We start from the raw sequence: 27,015 nt of genomic DNA on the forward strand, positions 1-27,015 counted from the left end.
GTTCCTCCAACTCCTTGCTGAGGAGCTCCTTATCTTTGCAACAGAGCAGTGTTGCCTGAGATCATGAAAGCACTCATAGATTATGTATAATAATGCCCTTTGCTTCAAGTAGATCCAGCACCCTACAAATTTTAGCTCTTGCAAGAGCTAAGTCTGCATTCTCTCCACTTGCGGTCCTTCTAGGCCTCTGTCTCCTCAGCCTCAATTTGCTCCTTTTTTTTGTAATAAAAGTGAATTTGTAATCAAAGTTAATATATATAAGTGCATTATCATCTCAATGTCTCTCTTTACGTTGGAACTATTTGGCAACTCCTTATTGTCAGTAGCTACGTACGTTCTCTTAGCAGACGCATGATATAGAATACAAGTCGATGTCATCATCGTCATCGCGTCAGTTTTTAAGTTTGTAAGTGAACAATGTGGGGTAATTAAACCAATCCTTCAAATGTCTCTCATATATATGAGTACCTTTCCTAATGTCTCTCACATGAGATCCCATGTAAATAGCTTTTCTAATCACTATCTCATAGGATCCCTATTTAAGTACCTTTCCTAATTTCGTCTTCCATGAGATTCCATGTAAATGGCTTTCATAATCTCTCACTCTCTCTCTCTCATCACGAAAAGCTAAATACATGGAGTGTCAGATCTGGATCAGATCCGGAGGACAGGAACAGCCACAATTTGCAAAACCTCTATCCTAGATTCTACACATTTGCATCTCTCTTGGCTAACGTGGAGTTCAAGATTCGTTCTCAATCCATATGGCATAAAATTTGTCTTTTTTTTTCTAATCTCTCATCCCCATCTTATCTGTGATTCCCCAAATTTTATAAAAATAATTTACAAGTGCATGTGCCCTGGACCATTTACCAACCCTGTTAAACAAAGTCTTTTTTTTTTCTCTCTTCGTTAAGCTTTACACGTTTTGCAAGGTAAGAATTTCTTCATGACCAGTGCAGACGGCCAACAAACCCTTTGAGTGGCCAAGAAAAGGCTAAACAATACACTTGTAAATTATATTTATATTTAAAAGCCACCAGCTTTGCCTAATAGTTTACCAAGAACCCAGTCATGTTCATCATTATTATTTATAAACAGAGCTCCTAGCTAAGACCTAGTCAAGTTGCAAAAGAATGAGCTACTCCATCTCTACCTCCAGGCAGGCTTAAGGAAAAAAACATTATTATTAATATTGTTATTAACTTTATTATATTATTATTATTATTATTATTTTGGACCCCATCACTGACCGCACCTTGGCTGACCTTTGGTTGGTAAAACCCTTGAGGTCCCCCTTGCCCATCCGGGGTGTACACCTAGCTTCAACCTTGCGGCAAGGGATGCCACCCGTGAGTTTCGAACTTATGAAGTCCCATCAACTTGGTGACATTCACAAGTCACCTCTACCAGATGAGTGAAGCCCTTGTGGGCTATTAACTTTATTATTACTGTCATTATAGAAACAGAAAGATACCTTCCTCCCCTACAGTGGCAGAGGGTTTCACTTGTTTTTCCATTTTACTTTTTTCTCAGAGAATCTATTTTGTAGTAATTTACAGGCAACCTCAAAGTGTAATAAAGTCTTGACTGGCCCAACTAACAAGTTTCAGTTTTATATAAACGTAGAGAGTAATTGATAGAACAGGTCCTGTCTAGCTAATCGTGATCATCTAAACATTGCCAAAACATCATGGAGAGACATCAGGTTTTCCCTGCAAGCAAGAACGTTGAGGCGCAGTACGTGGAAATGAGGGTCCCCCTCTATTCCTATGGCTGTGAAAAAAAGATAAAGAAGGCCTTGGCCCGTTTCAAAGGTACCTTTCCTCTAGGACTCTGCTTGATGTTATCTCTAAGCCCTTTTGGTCTGATAAGACTGGGTGTGGACCTGACCTAGCAGGTCCAAAAGGTCTTGAGTCAGGTAGGATCAACCTGGGCCCAGCTTATTTGAATCTGGTTTTGACCAATGCAGCTAGCTTGGTTATATAGCAGGATCTATGGAAGAAGGTGTCTAGATCAGGTCGCACTAAGTGGACCAAGGAGTGCATGATGGTGAATGAGCCAAGCCCCCTGGTAGCAGCTCAGGCTCAGATCATTTTTAAGCATATTGAAAAAAAAAAGTCAGATTAGGAGCCACGATTGAATCTAATTTTTCAAACATGGTTATGTTTCTCTCTATCTATCTCTCTCTTTTTCGGCTAGGCCAAGGGAAAACCCCCACCGAACGCATATAGGCTGGCCTTCGGTTGGTAAAACCTAGGGAGTACACCCAGCCTTCTGGCAACAATTGGCAAGAGACACTCTCCGTGGATTTCTAACTTGTAATGCTCATTATCAGATAATTACTTATTCACAAACCCCGTGTGGGGCTAATAGTTCTCATTTTCCATCTCATAGAAAACCCTTTTCGCTCCATGTCCGGTCAACTTGGTGCCATTAACAAGTCACCCTTACCAGATGAGGGGGAGCCCTTGTGGGGGCAGGGGGGTAGCTAGGATTCATGTGGGGGGGGGGGGGCAAATAGGGGTGCAGCAAAAAAAAAAATTAGTTTTGTGAGTCGGGGGTTTGGGGGCAGCGCCCCCGAAAATTTTTTTTTTGAGATAAAATAAAAAATGGCTACAATTATTAATAAAAATCTATTTCATATGGACAAATCAAACTATTTGCTGCAGTCAGGGCTGGGCTAGGACTGGGCTTTTAAAAAAAAAAACAAAAAAAAAATAACTGTTTCGGGAGGCAGGACTGGGCTACAACCCAGTCCTACCTCCCCCCTAGCTACGCCCTTGTGTGGGGGGCTTGTGTTGAGATTGAGTCTACACATAAAGACTCTAAAATACATTTTGCTGAGGTTAAGATAAGACTTTCCCAAATCCTTTTCAAGAAAACATCAAATATTTGGCATGGACACTTGATTGGTCAAGATCATATTTGCCGGAAACAAGTACGGTATGAAGTACGGGGTACGGGAGGAGTTAAAAAGTTTCGGGTACGTTTTTATTTGAAATGCATATTGATATGATTTAAAAAAATAATGATACCTGTTTCTATAAAACATTAATATGTTTTTTAAAAGAATTGGTTCAAATTTCTAAAAAGTTGATACGAAGTGTATATTTTTACAAAAATACCTACAAATTAAAATAGTTAAACATAATATGTAAATCAATTAATTATTGTATAGTATTTCTTTTATAAATTATAATATTAAAATCTTAATAATAATAATGCTTTTATAAAATGAAACTGCTGTTTGTATGCAAAAATGCTAATAGAAACGAACTTGATACTCATTTATAACGTTTTAAAAACGTATTTTTCCATAAAGTTGGTACGTGTTCCTCAAGTAATTGGGACGAGTTTTTTGAACATTTGGTACTTCTTTCTATGGTTTTAAAAATGAGTTTTGTACTAGTATCTGATATTGGTACTCCTTCATACGCGTAGGGTGTATCAAGTACCAATGCAACTATGATCAAGACTCACCCACAACTAGTCAAGGTTTGTCACAAGGACTTGTGGAAAATAATGTATATATGGCATGCCATTCTTATGCATTTTTCATTAAAAGGGACACGACACGTGAGTAAATTGAAGCATCTCTATGACACACGTCAAGGCTTGATTGGCAAGGCTGTAACACCGCCAAAGGTGCAGAAGAAAAAGGGTGAATTAATTAGGAGAAAGATTTATACTCATGTCAGGCATATTTAGGGGCATTTCAGGATCTCGAAACTGGTTGAGATCCTTTGGTTGCAAAACTTGAGACCTAGTGTGGGCCTCATGCCAGACCCAATTTCAGTCCACAAACCCTTGGCAATCAAATGCACCTTGATTCCAGCTGGCTAATCCACCCTGGATTGTTGGATCTGGGTAGTATCGGATAAAAATATGGTCAGATCTGGTTTGGTACCAAGCCTAACAAAACTTGCTTTACCTTTTGACATAAAACTCAATAAATTGTAGTCTTCTGGATATCAAGAGCCATAGGGGTGGGGAACGGGTCAGGCTGCCCGCAAGCCTGGATTTTTTTTACCCCGGTTAAAACCAGGCCGAGACCCAGCCCATTTATTAACTGGCTGACACAGGCCGGTCTGGCCCAACTTGATTATATATATATATATATACATACGTGTGTGTACGAAAAGTGGTAGGTGCTTAATTCATCCATGCTTGATGAAAATGCACGGGCGCTGACCCATGATGAAAACACGTTTTGATCTTTAGCGTCCTTAAAAACGCTACTAAAACCCCCAAAAAAGATGCACATGTTTTTTATATTTGTTTTTAGCTGTGTTTCAGAAGCAGCTAAAGACCTAAAAAAGTATTTTTGTGTGGTTTTTCAGTGTTTTTGCAGAGAGAAAAAAGCTGAGCGTCCATCGTGTGAGAAATGGACGCTCAGCAATAGTGTGTTTTCATCAACGACGTATCGGCTAAGCACCTACTCATTATATATATATATATATATATATATATATATATATATATATATATATATATATATATATATATATATATATGGGTAAATATTGGCTATTAATGAAGGTAAGGAACTAATGAGTAAAAATTACTTTTTTTTTCAAAAAATTCAAATATTTTGTACATCAAATGTTAAGGATGTGATCTACATGGTTTGTTTAGTAAGAAACTTGTTTTAATTCATGTGATTATGACAAGTAATTAGATTTTTAATGTGCCAAAATTTCATTACTCAAAAAATCACACTTTCACATCAGAAAAGCATGATCCAAGTCTTGAAAATTAGCTATATATATATATATAAAGAGAGAGAGAGAGAGATGTTCAATCAGGATCCATTTTCGTTAGGCCCCGAAAAAAATGTGGTTGAAAGTGTTTTTTCACAAATGGGAACCCTTAGCTGTTCTCATCATTGTTCATTTACAAAGGAACATGCTTTGGGTCGAATTAATTTACCAAAAAAATTAGAATATTTTATCAAGTTTTAACATAAAATGAACCATTGATTTTTCGCCCCCTTAAAAAACACATAATGAATGAAAAATACCTAATCAAATGCATGTTCTTTATAGAAAGCATCTATTGGTTTATTGGTTTAGATGAAGCAAAAAACACCTCCAACCATTTGGTGGCTTGATTTTTGAGTCCATCACAATGACACCCATAATTACTATGTTTCCTTCCTATTTGTGGCAGGAATATACTGGGTGTATGTGGAATACGAGATTCAGAAGGTGACTGTGTGGGGTATATGCGACCGAGATGCGGTGCTGGCTGCCATAAGAAAGAAGAGGAAGGAAGCTTGTTTCTGGAATATTCCAGATTCGGATTCTAGCCCAGCCATTGAAGTTCCCACTGATCCCATGCCTGTAAAAATGCCAAGGGAGAAGAAGTTTTTACTGTGGAAAAGAAGCAAAAACAATTAGAAATGCCTAAGAATGTCCGGTGCAGACAGGCTGAGCCCATTAGAGCCGTGAAGGCCCTCAACTTGCATTGTTTCTGGTCGGGTCAGGTCTGATTTGCTCTGAACATTTGAATTTGGCTGCTGATATCTACAAAAAAAAAAACAATGTATTTTGTATAATGCAACTTTTCAAATAATTTCTCAATTATCTGTTCTGGGTTTGACATTCCATTTTAAAATAAACTGAACATAACCCAGACCCGACTCCTACTTAGTTGGGCAGGTCCGCGTCCAACCAGAATGGTTCGGATGGCTGGCGGGATGGTGACCGGCTATGTGGCGGAGCGGTGTGGATAATGTCCAGAATCCAGGCCTATACCTGCCTGCTGTCTCAGTTCATAACCACTAATGCCAGGATGTAACTAGGTTGGGTTCAGGTTGGGTCTTATTATATTCTTAATTTGGTCTAAAAGTAAAACCCAAACCCCGCTCAAATTAATTCAGGTTCGAATTTGGGTATAACTAAAAATTGTGGGGCCATATGGGTCAATGGGTTCAGGTATGTATCTGGTCTGGGTACGACTGAAAAATGCAGACCCATATAGGTTAACGTATCTAGGTATTGATAGGTTCGGGTTTTAGTGGGTTCTAGTTTCAGTTTGGGTCTTGATATGATTGGTATTCTAGACTTGATTACCTGTCAATAGAAATATATATAAATTAATGAAATCAACTATTAATATATGCCAACAAATAAAAAATTTATTAACTATTCTAAATATTGTCAAAATTTAAACATAAAAAATTAATATTTTCAATACCAACCAATCATTTCAAGATGAAAACAAAAAGACATTAATGATATTGATGAAAAAAGTTTCAAAATATACTTTATTTTGTAAAAAAATTGTGCTTTATTGCTTTTCACCAAAAGTGCTTTGAAATTGTTTAGTCTCATATCTAAGAGGGAGAGATTTTCGTGGTGGTTTAAACATACTTTTTGTTTTCTATTCTTTAATTTTAGTAAACATTGTGTGTCAGAGGGGCTTGTGGACGTTGTTGCGCTTTGTGCAGGGGTGAACGTCATTCACGCACATGTGTGCATGTGTACATAGGGGCGTTTGAAGCACAATATGGCATTTTGATGGCGTAAAATTATAGCAAACACGTATGAGGCATTGAGGTTCGCTTTGACCTTGATCATTGACCAAGTTATAATTGACTTTTCCCTTAGCTGCACCCTTAGCTAGGGTTGGGCAACCGGCCCAACAGCTCGATAGGCCAAGCCAACCATGGCCCATGTTTGGGCCATGATTTTAGGCGTGACCCATTAGGTACCGGGCTGAAACCCAACCCGTTATATACGTGGGCCAGGCTCGGGGAATACCGGGCTGGCCCGATGGGCTTGAATTATTTATTAATTTTTTAATAATATAAGATTTTAAAAATTAACTATTACATATTAACTTAAATAACTAGTATTATTTACCTAATTAGTTGCATGAAAACTTGTTATTTGTTAATTATTACTATTTACCTAATTAGTTGCACCAATTAGGAATTAGTTGCATGGGAACTTGCTATTCTATTATTAACCCATAATTTAGTCAAGCATTTATGCATTTTAAGATTGGGTCAGGTCGGGCCAGAATAGGTGTGCCGGACCCGGCCCACTTTACATTAGCCCATTAGACCATTAATTATGGGCTTCTCTTCAAATACGAACATATTAAGAACCGAACCAAAACTTGACCCGTTAATAAATGGGTCTGGCACAGTTGACTGGACCGGCCCAATCAATGGCCCGATCCATTAGCGGTCTGGGCCGACCCGATGCCCACCCCTACGCTTAGCTGTACAAACCCCCCCTTGGGATGCAATGCATAGGCTGACTAAATGATCCTAACTGTGCATGGTAACATAGGGTAAGGTGAGTGGATGCCTTGCCCTGTCGATCAACTTAGATGGCCTCATTTGATAGGGTGAGCCTTGGCAACATCTGGCCCTTTGCGGCTGGAGACTTTGGTCGTGCCGTGTCGCTAAAAGCTAAAGGGACACGTAAGCAAGGCGGTCCCTATGAGATCTCTCAATTCCACGTGGCGTGATTGGCTTAGCCATCAATGGCCTCATCATTGCGGTGATCCAAGAGGGTATCATACATCACTAACCAATAAAAAGGTGCTGACCTGCATTAGGGTTATCTGCACCCATCTATGCTTCTATGAAGAACCCCATCACTCGATAAGTTGAGTTCATAGTGAACAACTTTTAAAATGGCAAATATCAGCAGCCAACTTCTAGTAAGGAATTGAAAATTTTCATATTTCTCACATTTTTATTGACAACATAGCTTAAAAATATATCAGTTTGAAAAAAGGAAAAATAAGGTTTTCTAAGAAGAAATTAAAATAAAAATACATATATAAATTAAACCACAAAAAATAGCCATTAAAAATGTCAAATATAGCAATAAAAATGTGACATTTACATGTAAATGAAAACTCCACAATATTTTGAAATTCTCATGTTGTTTTAGTGTTTAAAACAGTGACTTAAAAAGTTCACATTTTTTGCGATATTTTCAAATATCGCCGATATTTGTCACTAAGCATGAGTTGGGTTACCTTGATATCGAATCATCTTTCTTAGTTTTTTTGTGGGTTTTTTTCTTTTTCTTATGTTTTTTGCCGTTATTTACTTCTTTCTACTTTTCAAGAAGGTCAAAAAAGCCCAGTTGATTATAAATGCTGATTGAAATGCTGGTGAAGTTTACTGAAGTAATAAATTAGGCTTTGGCCTTCCTTGGTAGCATAGTGACAAACGTTTTTTTTTGGCAAAAACTCGTTTTTCAAAAACTTGCGAGAAATTGAAATTTTTTCATAAATCTTGCATTTTTCAGCAAAATCTTGGCAATAAAAAAATAAATAAATATAAAAAATGTTTTTATAAGAAAATATTAATAAAAATTATTTAAAAATAAAAATACATGGTTTTCACGATAAATAGCTGTTTAAAACTTAAATATCATGTTTAAATCGAGGTATTTATGTTTTTCATAAATCTCACGAGATTTTGAAAATCTCTCAAGAAATTGCTGTTTTAAACTTTCAGACAATTTCTCGTGATATTATCGTGAGATTTTCATAAATCTCACGATATTTGCCACTATGCTTGGTAGTCTGTGTTGGTTCTTTAAGCAAGTCATCCAAGTAGACAAGTCATATGGATGCCATTAGTGGATTCCCACTTCCTTTATCCAAACACAAAACCACAATGCTCCTGGATTTGCTTCTATTACACATCTTGATCCCTCCAGTATTGTGTAATAGGCCATCAATGAAAATCATTTGAAATTTCCATCCATTCCAAGAGTATGGAATGGTGCATATACACATAAAAATGAGCATTAATGGCTTTGTCAAAGTCCTAGATTCATCTCATTCCATACATTGTACATCACAGATATGGTCCTGACAGGCCGAAATTCCTCTCCCCGTTGTCGGAGCAAACACCGTCGACCAGAGAATTTCCTAGAGACTACAGATGGGACATGGAGGGACTGTCCGCAGATCCGGAGACGTTCGAAAAGAACCGGCACCTCAAGGTGATACATGCAAGATGGGCTAGCTGGGAGCACTGGGATGTGTGTTCCCTGAGAAACTGGCTAAGAATGGTGTGAAGTTTGGTGAGGCTGTGTGGTTAAAGGCTGGGGCTCAGATCTTCTCAGGGGGGCTTGTACCCAGGTGGGCCATTGCCTGGCTGATGACCCTGAGGCATTTGCTGAGTTAAAGGTGGAGGAGATCAATGAACCTTATCAATTTTCATTAACTTCTGATTATCCGGACTCTTCATAAAGCTATCTGGATTCTTCGTAGAGTTTGAACTCTTCACGCTTACTCTTCCTATCTGGATTCTTCACATTAGCATTGCAGACTGGACTCTTCATCACATTAGTATTATCGGTATCGGCTGGGCTCTTTATTAAGTTCGAACTCTTCATTGCTGCCTTATCACTGTCATATTGGCCATGTTCTCTATGTTTAGCTTCTTTGTTCAAGCAATCGTAAGAGGAAAAGGGCCGATTGAGAACCTCTTTGACAAATTGGCTGAACCCAGCTGCCAACAATGCTTGGGCTTATGCTACCAACTTTGTTCCTGGGAAGTGAGAAGGTTGTATCTTATTGAGGCCAGGAGAATGGTGGGTTGCCCCTTCGCTTTCCCTCGCCCTCGTGCTAGGTGTTCTTGCATTGGGAGGGTGCGTGGGTTTAGCGTCGCTCAAGGATCGTTGCTATCCTTGGCCTTAGTGACGCCGTCTTCGGTCGTTGCTAGGCTCTCGTGCCAAGCTGAGATCTCTGAGGGGTCGCGGAACGCTATCCGCTCGTCTTTCAAGGCTATATCACCCGTGGGTCTTTTCCATGATGGTCCTCAGTTTCGTGTGCCGGCTTATATGTTGCACCTTTCTATACAGCCTTTCTTGGGGCCTGCATGCAGCTTTTATCTGCCCCGTTCAGTTTCCATGCTGCTGTCATCTTTCGCCGCCTATCTTTTGAGGGACTCGAGAGCCGGTATGGATTGGTGCCTTTGGGGGGCACCCCGAGGTGCTTGGGCAGCTGGGGCTTGTCTGGGGGGTGGTGTTTGCGGCTATCATTCTTTTGTTTCACTCCCTATTGATGAGATTTTTCGAGGCAGTGAGCTCGTTTGCGGGGGGTCTGGTAGTGTTATCAGGTCTGTTAGGCTTCGATCGCCCCCCAACTGGTTTTTGAGGGCTCGGAGACTGGTTGAGTGGTGCGATGCATCCTTGCTTTTAGTGGCAACGAGAGCTCTGGGCTTTGGCATCTCGGTGGCTTCTAGGGCTAGGGGCTTTGGCGTCTCTCCTTCTATCGAGGTTTGCTCTGGTCGGGTGTGCTTGCTTCGGTCATCGACTCAGGTCTCGACGTGTGTAGTATCTGTGGGGATTTCCTATCGGCGTCTGAATGGTGACCTGGCTCCGCCTAGTATACGCTGCTTGCTCGTAGAGGGGTCCTCGTTCGTGGTGTCGGCTATCGGTGATCGTTGCTGCCCCTATCTGTTATGTTGAATTTCATGCAGTTTCATCCCTACACCCCCTTCCTTCGCAGCTGTCGGACCACACTCATCTCCTATCATGCTACATCCACTCAGGGAGTCAGGTTTCGGTGGGCAAGATGTTCCTCCAGTTCAGCAAGCGTCTTCACTGGTCGATCAGTATTCTCAATGCAACCACCTATATTCTTTTTTGGGTTGTTCAGTGGACGTAGCAGCTCGGCGTCTTCATCTATCGCTCTCTCAGTCGCAGTTGCACAACATCTCTATCATGATGGAGGAGTCGTTCGCTGCTATCATCGAGGATTTGCCGTTGGTGGACGTTGGTGCCTCCGATCCTCCTCCAGTCTCCGCGCTGTCCTCGTCGACGATCGGAGAGAGCTCTCGGTTGGGGTGAGAGGGTGCCTCACTTAGGGGTAGGCGACGGTCTTCAAAGGTCTCTGCATCTCAGGTTGGGGTATCTCCAAGGCGTTCTGCGCGGATCCGCTCTCCGCGGGGATTTCCTGATTTCTTGACATGAAGATTCTATGCTGGAATATCAGGGGCTTGAATTGCCCTCAAAAGCGCATGTTCCTTGCTAGTTGGATCCGGCAGGAAAACCCTGACCTTGTCGCTATCTGTGAAACCAAGATGGCAGAGGTTTGTCGCTCAGTAGTATCTGAGATCTGGCGTGACGCAGTGTCTTTCTTCAAGCCATCGTTGCTATTTGCAGGCGGTATCCTTGTCCTTGGGAGGCCGTCCCTTGGAGTCTACCAGCTTGATGAAGGCACATTTTCTCTATCCGTCGCCATTCCCCTTCCAGCTAAGTCGATGCCAGCAGTGGTCACCATGGTGTACGGTCCGCACCGGCCGAGTTGTCGAGAGGAGTTTTGGGAGGACCTGAATAGGATCCTTCTGTCTTTCGGGGACCAGCACCTCATCATGGGCGATTTCAATTGCCTGTTGTCCTCCTCCGACTCAAGTAATCCTATCTCCTGCTCGGCTTCTATGCTTGGGTTCTAAAATTTCATTCAATCAAACCAACTGTATTCTGTTCCGCATCATGGTGAAGCTTTCTCTTGGTCCAATTGTCGCGCTCGCCCATGCTACCGCTTGCTTGACCGTGTTCTTGTCTCTCCTGTTCTGCTAACCTCGCTAAATGACCTCTCATGTTGTCTTCTCCCTCCATCTGTCTCTGACCATAGTCAGTTGGTCATCCGATGGGGGCATGGTTTTTTCCGCCACATCAAATTCAGATTTGAGCAATGGTGGATCACGGAGCCAGATTTTGAGTCTGTAGTCCGTCTATCTTGGTGTGGCTCGTGCACCGCAGCTAGGGCGGCTACTCGTTGTGTGGTTAAGTGTCGCCGCTTGTCTCGAGCAATTAAATCATGGCTTATCTTGAGGCATATCAGTAAATTTCAGCATATAGAGGATTGGGAGCGTGAGCTGTCGTCGATCCACCAGTCTTTCTCAGACTCGGCCTCCATGTCGAACTCAGGTATTGCCTGCCTGAACGCTAGATCCGCAGAGCTGACTCTGCTTTTACGGTCGTGGCGCATGAAAGAGGAGATTCGGTGGAGGCAGCGGTCTCGTGCTATTTGGCTTAAAGCGGGTGACGGAAATACTCACTTTTTTCACTCTGTTGCCTCTCATAGGCATCGTAGGCATGCCATTCCTTCCATATGCATTGAAGGTGTTTACCACTCTGGGGATCAGGTTCTACCAGCGGTGACTGATTTCTTCATCAAGCTTTATGCCAGAAACCCCTCGGCCGGTGGGTCGATGGGTACGGACTTCATTCGTTGCATCGACCATGTGTTATCCAAGTCTTTGCAGGTGCCCTTTTCAGAAGACGAAATCTTTGCGGCAGTTACAGCTTTGTCCGGGTGCAAAGCCTCTGGTTTTGATGGTTATCCTGTGGACTTCTATCGCACCTTTTGGACGTGTGTTAAGGGTGATATTCTGAGTATGTTCGCTGAGTTCCACCGCAACAGTCGGTTACCATCTATCTATCACCTGGCCATTGTATCTCTTATTCCGAAAGACGCTACGTCGGTGAACATAGCGCGGTACCGTCCTATCTCGATCTTAGGGGGAATCTATCGGATCATCGCCAAGGTATTGGCTACCAGGATGCGATCTGTCGCTAATCAGATCTTTTCAGATGCTCAATTTGCCTTCATTCCCCATAGACGGCTGCAACATTCATTTATTTTGGCCACAGAGGTGGTTCACTCTATGAAGTCCAGCGGGAGGCCGTTCTTTACTCTGAAACTTGACTTCCACAAAGCGTATGACTCGGTGCACTGGCCTTTCCTCTTTCACATGTTGGAGAACTTTGGATTTGGTCGGCGCTTCTCTAGCTGGGTGCGTGAGTTGGTCACTAATGCACAATCCCAAATTCAGATTAACGGGGCCTGTGGTAAGCAGTTCAAGGTTGGGCGTGGTATTCGGCAAGGATGCCCCTTGTCCCCTCTGCTTTTTAACATCGTTTCTGAAGGCTTTGTAGTCTTGCTCAAGAGGGTCGTGGGGTGTGGTTTTATTAAGCCACTAGGAGTTCAGGAGTTCCAGAGCAATATTCTTACTTACGCCGATGATATGATTGTTTTTGGCATTGGATCCATTGAACAAATGTTAAGAGTCAGGCTAATCATCCTCTTCTTCCTATCGATGTCGGGTCTCTCGCTAAACAATGATAAGTGTTGCATTTTCATGATCAATGTTCCCCCGCATATGCAGGCCATTGGGCAGAAGATCTTTCAGTGTGCCACTTCGGATAAGTTTTTCTCCTACCTTGGTCTGCCGCTTCAGCTCTCACGGATTCCATCAGTTGCTTGGAACGCCACTCTCCAAAAGGTTCAGACTAAAATTTCGACTTAGCAGGCCTCCTACCTTTCGATTGCCGGCAGACTTACTCTCATCAAGCATGTTTTAAATGCGATGCCAGAATTTATTATGTCTATGTTCCTTATGCCTGTGGGGATCAATAAGAAGCTCTCTAGAGTATTGACCAGGTTTCTGTGGTCTGGGCAAGGTAACAATAAAAAACGTCACCTTGTGGGTTGGGAAACGATAAGGCTACCACAGAATAGAGAGGGTTTGGGGATTTCAGACTCTAGGTTAAGAAGTATTGTTCTGGTTGTTAAGCAAAGTTGGCTTGCGTATCAATCGGGGTCCCCTTGTGCGAATTTCCTTCAGGCTAAATATGGATCAGTGGAGTCTTTGTTTGGGGGTCGGCACGCAATTAGGTCGCCCATTTCGCATCTGCGGAGATCGTGGATTCAAGTTTGGTCTGCTGTGTGGGGTGGTGAGGGCGACGACGTCGCTCAGAGCCAGTTCCTTTGTAGAGCGATCACCCCGAATGGCTCCGTCCGCACTAAAGACACCTACCTTTCTCTCCTTCCGGCAGGTGTGAATCGGTTCTATATGAGAATTATCTGGGGCAAAGGTCCTCCTCCGAGAGCGCGCTTCCTTGCTTGGCTTATTTTGCATGATCGGGTGCAGACAGATAGCTTCCTCAAGTCTATAGGTTTCTGTATTGTGAGTAAATGTGTTCTCTGCGAGAGGGCCGAGGAATCTGCGTTGCACCTATTCTGGGAATGTCAGGTTTTTTAAGATATCTTTAAGGGTACCTGGAATAAACCGGTCGTGTCCGTGCGCCAGGTGTCTTTCGCTGTAGACCTCTTGTGGGGACCCCAGCCAGTTCGTAGATGTAAAAGTTGGCGGATCATTTGGAGAACTTGGTTGCTCTCTTCCTGGTGGGCCGTTTGGATGTCGCGCAACAATGCTATTTTCAGGCAGACCCGGTTAATTTCAACAAGTTAGTAAATTATATTTTGGCGGATGTATACGCATCGTTACGCATATGCCTTCCGGATCTTCAACACCACTTTCCGCTAAGGCCTCCCCCGGATCCGGACTGATCGCCTCGGATTTTATCTGTATTTTGTGTCTATTTTTGGCTTATGTGTTCTTTGTCTTGTTTGTCGGTTTCAACGGTTGTTGAACCTGTCGTAATGTTGATATCTTTGATTCGACTCTCTCTCTCTCTCTCTCTTTTCTTCTTTGCTAATATGTTTCATGAGTCTGAGTCCTTGTCTTTTGTTTTTTTTTAAAGAAAGTATAAATATGTATTGATAGAGTTAACAACAGATGCAAAGATGAGGAGAGGGTGTTGCATGTTCTCCCCCGAAGATGCACGGTTTTCTACTGTGCATGTTTGGGGTCCGAATGAGCGCCACATATATAAGCACGTGTGGATTGTATCCTCGTGTGTGTCGGCATCACTTAGCATCAGAGTCTGGTGCAATTGCAAAGACTTAAGTACCCTTTTCCCACCATTCACGTCATGAAATGACGGTTTGAGAAAAGGACAGAAATGTCCTTCATCCAGAAAAGGGAGTTCTGATCTTAACTCTTTAAAAGTCCAAACGTTCCATTTTTACCCTAAGAGTAAACTCCTATGCTGCCAGCTGATCACCCTTTGACGATGCACCATCTACTGTAACAGGAGCTCCTTGACGATGCACCCTTTATTGTCGTCTGTTGTCGTCGAATCACCCTTGGCCGCCGAAGCACACTTTGTCGTCCTCCTGAGTCTAGGTTCCCGCCTTGGTTTTTAGCTTGTGTTACAACACATTTCTGCCTTCTCGTTCATGCCTTGTGTTACAAAACATTCCTGGGTTCGTTCTTACCTCGTGGAGATAACTATAAATCGATCGACAGGTTCGATCATTGGTGGTCGTCATAGCTAGGGGCATTTGTCGGCCATCTCTTTTTACAGTGTTCTCTTCTTCTTCATTTTCGTTAGGCAGTATGGAAAAAAGCAACAACACACAAACATTCCAAGAAGTGCCATTAAGGCATCGTGAGTACTTTTCCATGTCATCATGCTATTATTGAAGAATGTATATCATTGTGAGTGCCATTAAGGCATTGTTTTATTACTGCAGGTGGATGTATTTTCGATGGTTGAAAAATTAAAGATATTTGTAGGGTTGTGGGACCTGTTGACAAGAATGCTTGTTTACAGAAGCGAGGAAGGGCCTCTACCCCATCTGGTATCGTCATTCACTCAGTATATGCAATGTAACACAAATCACAGTTGTAGTAACATAATACCGATTTGTGAGATATTATATTGTTTATTAATATCGATTTGTAAGCTATTATGCTGAATTTTCGGAGCGATTTGTAATATATTATGCGATATGTATATCGATTTGTAAGATATTATGTGTTTTGTAGTGTCAATTTGTAAGCCATTATGCTGAATTATCGTATCGATTTATAATATATTATGTGATATGTATATCGATTTGTAAGATATTATGTATTTTCTAATATCGATTTATAAGATATTTGTAGTATGATTTAAAAATGTGTGTGTGCGAAAATACATTATTGTGCGTCTGTGGTGGCGATTTGCATATTCAAATCGCTGCTAATTTTAGCAATTTCTATTGAAATTGCTTCACAATGTCGTACATATAATTAAATCTCTCTAACGTGAATCGCTATCATCAACACATATACGTTAAATCGTTTCTTTTATTGGCATGGTAAATAACAACTCAATGCATACTATAAGCAAATACTATGATTCATTCAATCGTTTCTTTGACTTGCTTAACTAATCCATATCTGTTGTTATATGCATCTTGAGTAAATCGTAGTAAATGTATGCGCTGGCTAACACAAATTGATATCTTGCTTATGACAATGGTGAGCTTATCATCTGGTTGTAGTGAAGATGATGTATCTCAATCAGTGGAAAGTTATGGAGAAGTGAATATCTGTGCTAATGATGCACTTGAAGAAGTGAACATGTGCATTAATAATGCACATGATAAGATGGTTGTAGGCATTTAATTCACTCTTGACTTGAATCTTTCAGCAGAAGGAATGCAATTCAATAATGAGGTAGACAATCATGATAGTACACTTGACTCTGTTCCCGTAGAAGGAATGCAGTTTAATAATGAGAAAGCTGCATATAAATTTTATAATGATTATGCCTTAAAACTTGGCTTCAGTGTTAGAAGGTATTCTTGGTCAAAAAATGCACAGGGTGTCATGGTGAGAAAAACATATGTTTGTTCTAAGGAAGGTTGGAAGAAGTCAAGTGGAAATCCAACAAGGAGCAACCCAGATTTAAGATGTGGTTGTCCAGCAAGAATGGTGTTAAGAAGACCTCCGAATGGAAAATATGTAGTTCATACTTTAATCAGTGATCATAACCATGAATTAGCAGCTTCATATATAAATCCTATGTTAAAGTCGCATCGTAAAGTAACTGAAGCGCATGCTACAATTACTGAAATAGCTGATAGCGTCGGCATTACACCAAGGAAAACATACAATTTGTGTGCGCACATATATGGTGGTCGCGAGAATGTTTCATTCACACCTATGGATCTAAGAAACCACTTGAGAAGAAAGGAGACATTTAACATGAAGGAAGAAGAAATATGTTCTTTGGTTGATTACTTACAGAAGTAATCAAGCAATGACCATGGTTTCTTTAGTGCAATGCAACTGGATGAAGATGGATATGTTGTGAATATGTTTTAGGTAGATTCAAAGTCAAGAGTAGATTATGAATGCTTCAATGATGTGTTTGTTTTTTATACGATAGTGAAGATTAATACTAGACAGTGGCCATTTGCGCAGTTTGTCAGAGTGAACCATCACTCACAGAGTTGCATATTAGGTGACACTTTTTTGTATGACCAGACCAATGAAAGCTTTGAGTGGTTGTTCAGAGTATTTACACAGGCAATGAATGGGAAGCACCCTGAAGTTGTACTTATAGGTGGTGATCACGCAATTGCGGCTGCAGTGTCTCATGTATGGCCAGATGCACATCATCACCTATGTTTGTGGCATATCTTTCAAAATACAGCAAAGAACATAGGACACACAATTAATCAGAAGACAGGGTTTGATAAAAAGTTTACAAGGTGTGTACTTGAGAGCATAGACGAGGTCACCTTTATGTCTGATTGGGAGGAAACGATTCAGATGTATGACCTTGAAGACTGTGTGTGGTTAGAAAATTTATATGCAGACAAAGAGAAGTGGGCATTGGCATATGAAAGACAATACTTTTGTGCAGGTATGATAAGCACACAAAGAGTTGAATCTATGCATGCCACACTGAAGAAAACCTTGTATTCATGTTTAACAATATTTTGCTTAATAGAATAATATGAATTATTTGTAGACGGTCTTAGACAGAATGAGCTTGTACAAGATATGAAATGCTTGGACACATACCTTGTAACTTTGGGTATGAAAATATTGATGCGACTTAAAAATATGTATACACTAACTGTATTTGAATGGATTAAGAAGGAGGTTATACAGGTCATAAACTGCAACATAAAAGGACATATGCAAACCAAAAATATGCATAAATACCATATTGTATGGGAGGGTGAAGAGCATTCGAAAAGGCAAGAAGCGCATGTTACGTACAATGTTGACAGTGGAACAGTTGAATGTATGTGTAAAACGTATGAATTCAAAGGTATTTTATGTCATCATGCATTAAAAGCACTTAATCAAGAGATGATACAAGAAATACCTGAGTCATATTTGATGATGCATAAATTACTCAAAAAGATAATATATTATTCATGCATAAAATTATCATTTATAGGTTTAGAACCCACACTTAGATGCATTTAGGTATGATTGAGCTACAGTTCGAATTTCATTCGAATCAGACTCAAAATGAGCAAGATATCACATTTTCAGTATAACGGGTTGGACCTCAAGGCGAACTGGGTCAAAAACGGATTCAATTGGCCAAATTTGGGCCATGGATCAATGCAAAACTCCTAGATCCACCCCACACTAGACCCAAAACTCGAGTTTTAGATTTTTTTTGCTAAAAGCCCCCTCAAAACAAGGCACCCAACAATTGTTTATGTTTTAATCTCCTTTCTGGAATTTTCAGAAAGTAAGATTTTGTCTATAAAAGCAATGAAGAAACCCTAGAAAATTGTCTTTGCTTTGGGAAGTGCGCCTCCCTCCAGCCGACTCTTGATCCTCCATCCTTCTTCCTCAACCATAAGTTGCCCCACCTTCTTCCCCTAGGGTTGCTTGGCTTTGCCAAGCACATCTATTGCCACCATCTTCTTCTTCCATTCCCTTTGGCTTCCACATCTTCCTTGCTTCTCCTCTTTGCTGAACCTAATGCTTCATGTTTCTGTTTTGCAGGTAGAAGTAGCTGTGGGATGCGCCATTTCTTCTTGAGGTGCCATCTACCACAAGAGGGATCAGTCGGTCCTACCTCCATCTGGCTCTCTACACCCTCTTTGCCATCGGTTCTTTGCGCCATTTTCGGGGTATCTCCACCTGCATTTTCCTACAAGCTGCAACAAAGAAAGGTTAGGCAGCAGCACCGAGGCTGTGTAGACGCACGTCCAAGGCAGATTCCAACTCCTTTCTACCCTCCCTATCTTCGGATTGCCGCTTGGCCACGGTAAATCTTTCTATCATCTTTCCCTTTAGCGTAGAGCCTATTACGTGTGTCGGTTTTCATTTCTCTTGTATGCCTGTGTTTCCTTATTTTTTTTAGCCTTAGGATTAGCGTGTTAGTGATTAAACCAGCACTATAATCTGAGTTTAGGTGGTTCATTTACATTGTTTTTGCATTTTCCCACTTTGAATCTCCATTTTCCTATTTATCGCTTAAACCGTCCAGACTGGTTCTAGCCGGCTGAAGTGCTATGCTTAAAACTCTGTTTCAGCTCATTAACGTAGGTTATTTTACGTTTTTATTAGTGTGTAGATAATACTTTTAATCTGGTAAGTGTGCTCTCTTGGGTTTGATTTGTACTTTTGTTTTTAGGCTCATTCGAACACCTAAAATCGGATAAAATACTTCTACCCGATTTTCGTGTCTTAGTGCATAGAAGTTTAATTAGTTTTGAATTTTGTTATTAGCTATAGATTTAGCTAGTTTAAAGACTGATTAATGGATTAATTAGATTGCATTGGTATAGATTCAAGCATGTTTTAATTAGAATCATGATTTAGTGTAGCGTATAGTGTTTGCATAGTACTCGATTTTGGTGTTTTATATTTTCGGCAAATCAAATTTTCATAGTATTTTTTATTGCTGTTAGTAGTAGATTTAGAGCTGTAAGTTTCTGTAGAATGGGTGTAATTAGGTGTAAGTTTGATTAGAAATGCATTATAGATATAACGTCCAAAACCGCTATGTCAAAGATATATAGGGACACAAATCTGGTAATGGTAAGAAACCAGACCCATAAAATTGGAAACATATCAGACTTAAAGCATAATGACGCATTGTCAGGGATCCATCAAAAGATCGCCCTGTTCCTCCCTATCCATTCAATTGGATGTCCAGGCCCTTTCCGAAATTTTTCACCATATTCGATCTATATAGTCATCCTAATTACTGCACATCCCTATAAAAATATGTTGATTATGTTCCTTCCAAATGATCTGCCTTCCCTCTGCCATCCAGGTGTGGAGCAATAAGGTTGTCTCTAGGAAAGGATAGGCCACCACAATCGAGACCAAGATTACCTTAAGTATTTTCTAACATGTTCCTCATATAGTCATGTTCTCAAAAAAGATGGGAAAGTGATTTCTCTGCATGCTGGCATAAACTGCATCAACTTGCAGGGGAAATACACCATCATATTCATCACTAGCAAAAGTTCATCTAGGTTTGTCTTCACGTTATAAGAATGAAAATGAAGAGAGCTGAGAAGTGAAATCTGACCATTGTTGGAAAGCTATATAAGAAGGATTCCTGCGCAATATAATGTCTCAAGTCCCGACTGAAGATGACCGTACATCCCTAACCATAGAATACTTCCCCCAAGACACGTCATAGAAATTAGGAAATGTTTTCCAAAGGCTTCCATCGCCCCACCATTTGTCTTGCCAAAACAATGTGTATCGACCATCTCCGACAACCAAACGAACACCATGACAAAAGTCGGGCAGACCCAACCCTTTCAAATCTCTAATCCCTTCTTTCACTTTTGATTTTCGGACCAACTAAAAGGCCATCCGCAAAGACCATATTTTTCAATGTAAATATTTGCAATCCAACTGTCTTTGTTAAAAATTACCTACAACCATTTAGCGAGTAAGGCTTTATTCCAAATGTGTAAATTATGGATTCTCAAGCCCCCTAAATCACGAGGCTTGGAGATAGTAGAACAAGCCACTAGGAAAGTGAAAGTGCCTTCAGATTTACCCGACCAAATAAACATCTAAAAAATATTAATAAGACACTTCTTCACCTTCTTCGGCAATCTGAAAATAAGCAAGTGTATTAACATAGGTGATAGGCTAAACCTCACTAGATTAATGCAACTGTTATCATCGCAAAAATTTTCCCCTCCCGATGTGAGAGAGAGAAAATGATTCTACGAGTCAAACTCGACCAAAGCTTTGAAAATGGTTTTTAAAAATTACTCGCCTCCATTTTAAAAATTTGCGGAAAAAATTCCATGGAATGAGATCCGCCTGTCGGTACGTGGTTCAACCATTCCTGGTGCCTTTACCAGGGGTAATTGAACCAAGGATCAAATGTGTGCTTTGACTTGACTCAAGTATCTAAATCATGTTCTATTTTCTTAGAATGCATAGAGAATCAGGCATGTGTTATGGAATTTTGAAAAGATGCAAGTTTGAGAAATATAATGTTTGCCTTAGAAAATTGAGATGTACTTGGAAAATGACTCGAAAAGTGCTTGAAAATGGAATTCCTGAGAAAATCATTGAATTTCATTGGAAATCAGAAATTGTATTGAAAAATGACTTTTAAAGAGAAAATTGATGCTAAAAAAACTTGGATTCTGAGAAAATTGATTTTGAGATGTAGATTACTTTTCTGAGAAAATCGGTTTCTGAATAGGATTTGAGAATTCTAAGAAAAATCAATTTCATAAGTAATTCAAGGACTTTGGGAAAATCGATTTTGGGATTTGAAAGTGAATTTGAGAATGTTAAAAACCTTGGGAAATCATGATTTGAACTTAGAAAATGCTTGAAATATCATTAGAAAATTCAGAGTTTTTGAGAAAATCAAATCCTGAAAAAGACTTAGAAAGTTCTGGGAAAATTGATTTCTCTGAAATGGAATTGGGAAATGAGTTTGAAAATGATGCAAATTGAATGAATGAATATGAATTTGAAAGACATTTTCTAAGGAATTGAGAAAATCCTTTTGAGTTTTTGAGAAATACAGTGCATTTTTGAAGTTAGCCTAAGAGTGTAGGCTAAATGTGGCTAATACGAAGATCACAAATCTGAGTTTCCTTCGTATTCTGACTATGGCCATAAATACAAATTTCATCGAGTTTGTCAACTCCTTAAGAGCTTGTGCATGTGTCATTCGTGTCAACCATAGTGGATTTGGAAAAATATGCATGAATGATACATCTGATATTGAAATTTGCAGAAATTAAACTATATGCAATGCAGTCCTATTCCAAGCAGAAAATGTAAATCTTATTCCAAATATTACAATTTTGATATTACATTGAATTGAATAAAATAAATAAATGAAAGTTTTCTTCTTGAATATTCCTGCAAAACTAGAAAACATATTAGCACAGAAATGTAGGTTTATCTGGATTTATCCGAAAATATCAAAAATTATCGGATATTATTCAAATATAAACCCTGATTCATACCTCCCTGATATAAACATAAGAAATATATGATAAAATGAATGGAAATTCTAAAAGTGAGGTTTGAAAATTCGAAATTGGGGTCAGAATAACCAAAATTTCCTTGATAGCAAGACTATGGCCTTGAAATTAGGGTTTTTCAGAAAGATATTTTGTAAAAGTGAGATTTTGAATTCCAGATGAAAATAAATCAAACATAACAAGATATGTTATGATTGAAAATATTAAAATCAAAGTTTAGAATTTCGAAATTGAGGTCAAAATGACCAAAATGCCCCTAATAACAAGACTATGGCCTTGAAACCAAAATTTTCTGAAATAAATTTTGCAAAAAGTTGAAATGTGAAATGCAAATGATATTGAAATTAACCCTAATATGATAGGATATGCTTATTCACATGATAAAAACCCTAAAATGGCAAAAACATCACAAATTACTGAATTTGACTTGATTTTCGCCTCTGAATTTAAATGTTAACTAACACGCAAGGCAAATAAGCTTAAAATTGAGCCAAATTTGGCATGGACACCTAGACTAATCCTAAAAATACAATAGAACTCGAAAATCTATATTCTTGATATTTTTAATATGGAAATTAACTAAAAATCCTAAAAAACAAGATTTTGCCTAAAACTCTAAATCTAAACTGAATTTTGGGTACTAAACTACCATAGAAATCTCCCAAATTTTATGGGTGACATAGGACAGTTAGGCAAGGATTTTTGCCTTTTACATATTCTGGTTTTGACCTATGGTCAGAGCTTGACAGCTCTGGCAAGTCGGATCGGAATCCGGCGACTCTAGAACTTAGGGCAGACTGACAGATTTTGGGAAAAATGATAGAAAAATAGAAAACAGTGGATAAAATAATTGAAATTTTGGGAGAATATCCCTGACAAACAGAAGAAAATTTCCTTTTTTTACAGTTTTGGATTAGATGAATGGTTTGGAAAGGAGCAGAGGATTATCAGAGATCTAGATCTCTGTAATTTTCAGACACTGGACTTTAACAGACAAAGAGTTTAATTCCGGGAAAAATACCTAGGATGCTCCTAAAATTCTCAAATTTTGGGAATAATGGAGGGAATGATGAGGAACAATTCCTCTGTTGAAAGTTTTGACATCCAACCTACAGATTGAAGCATCACAGCGGATTAGGGTCAGTCTAGACCCTGACAAAGAAAAATCAAGGTTTTCACAGGGGCCTGGGAAATTTGATTTTTGACAGAGACCAAACCTCATTGGAAAAATCTGGGAAAATACTGAAAATAATAGATTCTAACAGAGATCCACTGTATTTTTTTGAGGAGGATTTGGATCGTCCATCTAGGATATCTCGGATGTTCTTGTCTGCTAAAACAAAACCTGGAATTTTCAGAAGGGTAAAATCCCGAATTAGGGTTTGATTTGCTTAATGGAGTTCTAAAACTCAAACAAAACTAGGTTTTTGGCAGGGAAACACAAACAAATAACTACGACTATCATAATTTTTTTAGGATTTTTGAACAGAAAATCTCACATAAAATCATAACTAGACTCGATGCATAAATGAACCTAAGTTAAACATCAATAAAAGCAATATTAAATGTTCATGAAATCAAAAACTATTCTAAATGCAATAAAAGCTACATGACAATGAAAATAAAACAAGAAATAACAGGGGGTATGGTTTATTTTGATATTGGCTATAATGTGAGAGGGATCCAATCCATTCATAGACGGATCCCTTATTCGCATAGTCCTAACATGGATGAACATGATTTCATACTATTCAAAATCAAACTTTGAAAATCGTGAATCCAGTTTTGAACTGGATTCACTTTAGATCCATGTAAACAGTACCTAAAAAATCTTCATCTAATCCATGCAATAAAGGAGTTTTACCTTAGAAGAGGTTTGCACTCGCTGGAATCGGTTGGGAGGAGTGAAGATGGCGACAATGATGGCTGCATCAAGGCTTGCTGCAGTGATTGCTACCTTGGTGTGGAGAGAAGTGGCTACCTTGGTGTGGGTTGTTGTGATGAAGGCTTGCTAGAGAGTCGTTGTAACCACTGGGTGTCGGCTGGAGTAGGGGGAAGCACTTTGGTTGGAGATGGCTGCTGAAGCTACTGCAAAGGGGGCGTCGACTACTTGGAGGAGAAGAGCTGCAACAAGGCTGGAAGTGGTAGCAGGCGGTGGCTGTAGCTTGAGGTGGCTAGGCTGCAGTCGATGGTGGTGGTGGAGGTTGCCAAGGGGTTGGAGTAGTGGCTGGAACGAAGAAGAGTTGGAGGCTGCAATTGTTGGGCATCAATGGGAGAGAGAGAAAGAGAGAGGGAAATTAGAGAGAGAGAGAGAGAAAGTGTGTGTGTGTATACATGTGTTCCTTAGGGAAATGGAAAGGAGATGAGGGTCTTAAGGGGGCTGGAACAAAGAAAGGGGAAAGAAAGAAAGGAGGGAAAAGAAGAAGGAAAGAAAAGGAAAAGAAGAAGGAAAGAAAGAAGAAAGAAAGAAAAGGAAAGAAGAAGAAGAAGAGAAATGAGGAAGAAGAGAAGAAAAAAGAGGAAATAGGGTGGTTGACCAAGGGGAGAGGGAAGGAAGAAAGGAAGAGAAGAAAGGAAGAAGAAGAAAGAAAGAAAAAGAAAGAAAGGAAGAAGAAAAGAAGGAAAAGAAGAAAGGAAAGAAAAGAAAGAAGCAGAAGGAAAGAAAAGGAAGAGAGAAAAGAAAGGAAGGAGGAAAAGGGGGTCGACCCCCTTGTGGATCCCACCTCTAAAAAAATAAAATAAAAATAAATAATAAAAAAATGGTAAAATAAAAGAAAAATATAGCAAAAGAAAATATTTGTTTTTTTTATTAAAAGAAAATACAAGTAGATAAGCCATCTCAGAGTGGGCTCACTTTCTAAATTTGAAATTTATTTTGAGGATCAAAGGGGTAGAATAGTCTTTTCAGAAAAGTTTTTTGACGAAATGAGCTATTTTTGGCAGTTTTTGAAATGAGCTCCGAATTTGAAGTTCTGCACCATGTTACGAAGCAAATCCAGTTTAGAATTTAAAAATTTGAGTTTAAAAGGAATTCAGATTGTTTTTCTTGAGAAAATATTTCCAAATTTAGAATCCTGGGCATAAAAATGTCAATTTTGGAAACCCAGGGTTTGAAATTGATTTCTGAAAACTTTTAAAACTCAATCTGGATTGGAATTTATAAAACTGGAGTTTTGGATCTCGAAAATGAAATGAAATGTGATGAAATGTTATGAAATGCTGAGAAATGATATGAAATGATGAGAAATGACATGAAATGCTATGCAAAATGCAGACCCTGAATAAAGAATTTTGGACATTGGACCTTGATTGACACTTGTACCAGTTCAAAAGTGATAATTTTGATAAAAATCGCAAAACAGTTCAAGAAATGGTTTTCGGGCTCTACCGGGCCAGAGTGATGCTGAAAATTAGGGTTTGAACTGATTTAAACTAAAATGAACTGGATTGAGTTGGGTTTTAGAGTTTTAGAACTCGACTGGACTGACAACGCACTGACTCAACTGAACTCCCCGAATAAATTGTCAAGAAAAACTGTCATTTTTAGAGAAATTGTGAGAAATGGTCACTGGAATGAAGTGAATTGCAGACCATAGCTGAGTTTGAGCTGGAACAAAGGTCAGTAACACTGAGATGAACTAAAATTCAAGCGTGAACACTAGCTCAACTGACTAGACTCAGTTCAATTTCAGCTGAATAAGCTGAAATGGGCTAAAATGGGCTCCTGAACACTTGGAAATGGCTTTTGAACTGAAACTGGAGCACTTGAACTTCTGGTGAACTTAAGCTAGACTCAGGGAAATAGGATTGACTGGGAATGACTAACTCAGAGATAATTGGCTTGGATTTGAGTGAGAAATGAGCTCATTTCTGAAGAAATGATCTCATTTTGATAGGAATGGTCAGAAATAAAAAATGGCCTTCTCACTATGAGCTCAGATGAGCTTGAAATGACTGACATTCTGACTGTTTTGAGTTTACAAATGAGCTTGGTTGACTCCGACTGACCAGGGCCTGGGATAACCTAGGGGTAAAATGGTAATTTTTCTAATAAAAATGGGTAAAATGATAGTTTTTTTACACAAACTTGGAGTTGGACTCCTACACTGACCTACCAGGGTTGGCATCTGTACGAGGGATGTATCTAAAAATGGATGAGGAAAATTTGGGGTGTTTACAGCAACCCACCAGAGATAAGAAGCGAGCGACACAAGATTGGGTCTCATCCCTCACACGGTCTTCCAACACACTCCAATGTGACTCCCTTGAAACACCAAAGTGCAAGGGAAGACACAGGTATTTCATTGGAAGACAGCCACCTTCACATCCAAATATATTTGATGTCAAACGTTGTAACTGACAAGAGGGGTCATTCAATACAAAAATTTGACTTTCCCCCATTCATATGCAACCCTAATACTTCATCAAAGCATCTAAGAATAATCAATAAATTAAATTAGTGTCTCTACCTCTTTTTATCTGTGTTTGCTTTTACACTAATATTCACGTACATATACCTAAATATGTGAGTCTATGCGAGTGGATGTTTGTTAGAAGTGATAAGGTCAGCAGGTCGTGATGGGTGTCACCCCAACAATGCGACATTTGTGTCTGTCTGTGATCATCGCAAAATTTTTCCTCTTTATAATATTCTCTCTCTTCCTTCTCTTTTCCTTTTCCAACCTTTATTTTCCTCCTTTTTGAAGGGAGAAAAATAAAAGAGAGAAAAAGAAGAGAGAAGAGAAGAGGAATTATTTTGCGGGTCTCACTTGACATTAATTTTGAAAAGTATTTGAAATAACTCACCTCCGTTTTGAAATATTTGCGGGAAAACTGGGAGATGGGATCCGCTCGTCGGTACAAGGTTCGATCGTTCCTGGC

The 27,015-nt window shown here is 39.6% G+C and overlaps 1 pseudogene; it reads left to right on the top strand.

Moving 5' to 3' along the window:
* Positions 1-1,693: 1,693 nt before the first annotated feature.
* LOC149840057 (chlorophyll a-b binding protein 5, chloroplastic-like) lies at positions 1,694-9,546 on the top strand (annotated as a pseudogene).
* The last annotated feature ends 17,469 nt before the right edge of the window (positions 9,547-27,015 follow it).

The sequence above is a fragment of the Nuphar pumila genome, chromosome 4 (genome assembly GCF_984573655.1).
Source record: "Nuphar pumila chromosome 4, dmNupPumi1.hap1.1, whole genome shotgun sequence".
Taxonomy (NCBI): Eukaryota; Viridiplantae; Streptophyta; class Magnoliopsida; order Nymphaeales; family Nymphaeaceae; genus Nuphar; species Nuphar pumila.